This window comes from Conger conger, chromosome 1, assembly GCF_963514075.1.
Source record: "Conger conger chromosome 1, fConCon1.1, whole genome shotgun sequence".
Classification (NCBI taxonomy): Eukaryota; Metazoa; Chordata; class Actinopteri; order Anguilliformes; family Congridae; genus Conger; species Conger conger.
Genome location: NC_083760.1, coordinates 88527110 through 88530925, shown reverse-complemented (window position 1 = coordinate 88530925; position 3816 = coordinate 88527110). Strand labels below are relative to the sequence as shown.

The following is a 3816-nucleotide window of genomic DNA, read 5'->3' as shown; positions in this document are numbered from 1 at the left end:
CCACTAATACAGTGATCTTCATTCCTGGTCCTGGAGAGAGAGCCTTAATATCATCAACAAATTCAGACCCAAACAACCAGTTGTGGTTAACTGTCTGATTAACTGCTTTTGGTTATCTGATAACTGATAACTGCTGATAACAAAAGCCGGCACACCCTGGACTAGGGGTGAGGACAGCAGCACACCCTGCGGCTCTCCAGGACCAGGAGTGAGGACCCCAGCACACCCTGCGGCTCTCCAGGACCAGGAGTAAAGACCCCAGCACACCCTGCGGCTCTCCAGGACCAGGAGTGATGACCCCAGCACACCCTGCGGCTCTCCAGGACCAGGAGTGAGGACCCCAGCACACCCTGCGGCTCTCCAGGACCAGGAGTGAGGACCACTGTATTAGGGCTTCCCAGGTATTTTGTTGACTCATTGTCCCAGACAAAAGGTCAGGGCTCGTCCGGGATTTGAACCCGGGACCTCTCGCACCCGAAGCGAGAATCATACCCCTAGACCAACGAGCCACCGATGTCAGTGATGCCTCAGGAGAGGTCAGAGGTCACTGTCAGAGGTTAACAGAATCATACATACAGACCAGGGAGAATGGTCCACTGCATTTAGAATGGAACATTATTTTCTGGGTTTATAAGTGCATTTGTACTGTAATTAAGCAATAATTCACACCAACGAGCCTGTTCCAAGATGTCAGGTTTACAGCACGCCTTCAGATGACAAGAGGCTTTCCTTACTGTCCAGTGCTGTATTTGCTTATGAAGATGTGTTGGAATCGAATATGTCAACTATCTTGTTAGTCATTGCAATATTAATAATGATCATCAGTTATTTAGCCGATGCCTTTTTCCAAAACAATGTACCGCTGATTAGACTAAGCAGGGCCTTGATGTGTGGATCTTATCGCGGCTACACCGGGGCTTAAATCACCAACACTCCAGGTCCCAGTCATGTATCTTAGCCACAAGGCTATAGGCTGGCCCCTAACATTAACACTACAGACACTCTGCTCTAGAGCGACTTGCACAACGTTTTTGGATTTTTACCTAGTGTTACTTTATACAGACAAATACCCTGACGCAATTCAGGTTAAGTAAACGCTAACGGTCAACGGCAAAGGCACTGCGGCAGTGTCTTATATGGGGATCGAACCTGCAACCTTTAAGTCACCGTCCCAGTTCCCTACCCACACTGCCACCCAAAAAGGCCCCCCCCCACAAACAAGTGACTGTCAACCTGTTCGTGTTTCCTGCAAGCTTGCTTAATGAATATTGTTTTCTATTGGTGCAGTAGCCCCTCTCCCCCGGTCCTGACCTCTGACACCCCCTGGATGCCGCCCCCACCCTGTCGGAGGCTCGTTGGTCTAGGGGTATGATTCTCGCTTCGGGTGCGAGAGGTCCCGGGTTCATATCCCGGACGAGCCCTGTCCTTTTGTCTGTGATGAGCAATTAATGTCCACAAAATACCCTAGTACCACTACGACAGTGATCTTCATTCCTGGTCCTGGAGAGAGAGCCTTAATATCAGACCCAAACAACCAGTTGTGGATAACTGTCTGATTAACTGCTTTTGGTTATCAATTAAGTGCTGATAACAAAAGCTGGCACACCCTGGACTAGGGGTGTGGACCGCAGCACACCCTGCGGCTCTCCAGGACCAGGAGTAAAGACCCCAGCACACCCTGCGGCTCTCCAGGACCAGGAGTGAGGTCCCCAGCACACCCTGTGGCTCTCCAGGACCAAGAGAGAGGACCCCAGCACACCCTGCGGCTCTCCAGGACCAGTAGTGAGGACCCCAGCATACCCTGCGGCTCTCCAGGACCAGGAGTGAGGACCCCAGCACACCCTGTGGCTCTCCAGGACCAGGAGTGAGGACCCCAGCACACCCTGTGGCTCTCCAGGACCAGGAGTGAGGACCCCAGCACACCCTGTGGCTCTCCAGGACCAGGAGTGAGGACCCCAGCACACCCTGCATCTCTCCAGGACCAGGAGTGAGGACCCCAGCACACCCAACGGCTCTCCAGGACCAGGAGCGAGGACCCCAGCACACCCTGCGGCTCTCCAGGACCAGGAGTGAGGACCCCAGCACACCCTGCGGCTCTCCAGGACCAGGAGTGAGGACCCCAGCACACCCTGCGGCTCTCCAGGACCAGGAGTGAGGACCACTGTATTCGGGCTTCCCAGGTATTTTGTTGACTCATTGTCCCAGACAAAAGGACAGGGCTCATCCGGGATTTGAACCCGGGACCTCTCGCACCCGAAGCGAGAATCATACCCCTAGACCAACGAGCCATCGATGTCTATGATGCCTCAGGAGAGGTCAGAGGTCACTGTCAGAGGTTAACAGAATCATACACACAGACCAGGTAGAATGGTCCACTGCATTTAGAATGGAAAATTATTTTCTGGGTTTATAAGTGCATTTGTACTGTAATTAAACAATAATTCACACACAAAGAAAAATATTTGAAATTACTAATCATTTTTGCCATGTCCATATGCAATATGTAATATGGGGTTTCTTGGCACCGTTTTCTTTTGTACGACTGTGCCACCTATAATAAAACATACACATCCACCATTCTGATGGCAGGTAAGTAGATGTTACTCAGCATGGTATGCCCATTTGTGTACATGTATGTACATGATCTGATCCCATTTCGTACAGAGACCCACGTCAATGTGGGCGTCAGTAACTCACAATCCTCCCTAGAGTGGTAGAGACTAAATTTATCTCCATTTCGCCAAGAAAACGGCGCAGACAGAAAACCTGTGTGGCTCAGCACCTGGCTCTGAAAATAGGCTTTTACAGGAACACACTCTCTGGTGAGGTGCCTACCCCCCCACCCCCCCCCCCCCCCTCCCCCCATCTAGCTCTCACTGCCAAGTTGGGGAGAGGGAGGCGGGGGAGGGGGAGGGGGTTGATTGACGGGGCAATACCGAGAACTCCTGGATGTGTAATTGGACAGGGTCCTCCCCCCTCCCACACTCAAAGACGTGCGTGTCAGGTCAGGTCAGGTCACCATTCTGACCGGCGATTTGCCTGTAGTGTGATGAAAATTTCACGTGGTGAGGAACATTCTAATCACACGATCGTGATCTGTGCCATAGAGGGTTTAGGAGTGACTCACTAAAGTGCTGTATTCAGTGTATTCAACAATGCGAGCACATCAGGTTATCGAGTACAGTAACGCGTCTCGATTTATTCGTGAAACATGACATTTTTGTCATCACCAGACGAGCCGCCGTACGATATTTGTGGATCGTGGGCCATTGGATTCTGGTTGAGCCTTGAAAAGCAAATGAAATAACGGGCTGGGTTTCGCCCACTCCTATGTTTGAAGCTGAACGAGGGCTAATTCATCACATTACATTATTGGCATTTGGCAGATGCTTTATCCAGAGCAATGTACAGTTGATTAGACTAAGCAGGAGACAATCCTCCCCTGGAGCAACGCAGGGTTAAGGGCCTTGCTCAAAGGCCCAAAAGCCGTGCGGATCTTATTGCGGCTACACCTGTAGTGCGGATCTTATTGCGGCTACACCGGGATTAGAACCACCGACCTTACGTGTCCCAGTCATTTACCTTAACCACTACGCTACAGGCCGCCCTAATTCCGGAACATTCCGGAAAATTCAAGAACATCTGTCCCGTCTTTCGGATGAGACGACAAACTGAGGTCCCGGCTCACTGTGGTCTTCAAAGATCCTGTGAAACTCTTCACAAAGAGTCGGGGGGTTCCCTGGTGTCCTGGCTAAATTCCCAACCCTGGCTCTTTCAACCTGCCAGCTCATCGTCCCCTGAATGCATTGGCTAAAA

The 3816-nt window shown here is 51.2% G+C and overlaps 3 non-coding genes across 3 annotated transcripts; 1 reads left to right on the top strand and 2 right to left on the bottom strand.

The window, feature by feature from the left end:
* Nucleotides 1–437: 437 nt before the first annotated feature.
* Nucleotides 438–509, bottom strand: trnap-cgg (transfer RNA proline (anticodon CGG)). The gene has a single exon. It is a non-coding gene; the product is annotated as a tRNA-Pro (tRNA).
* Nucleotides 510–1349: 840 nt separating this feature from the next.
* Nucleotides 1350–1421, top strand: trnap-cgg (transfer RNA proline (anticodon CGG)). Its single transcript has one exon. It is a non-coding gene; the product is annotated as a tRNA-Pro (tRNA).
* Nucleotides 1422–2216: 795 nt separating this feature from the next.
* trnap-cgg (transfer RNA proline (anticodon CGG)) lies at nucleotides 2217–2288 on the bottom strand. The gene has a single exon. It is a non-coding gene; the product is annotated as a tRNA-Pro (tRNA).
* Between the last annotated feature and the right edge of the window lie 1528 nt (nucleotides 2289–3816).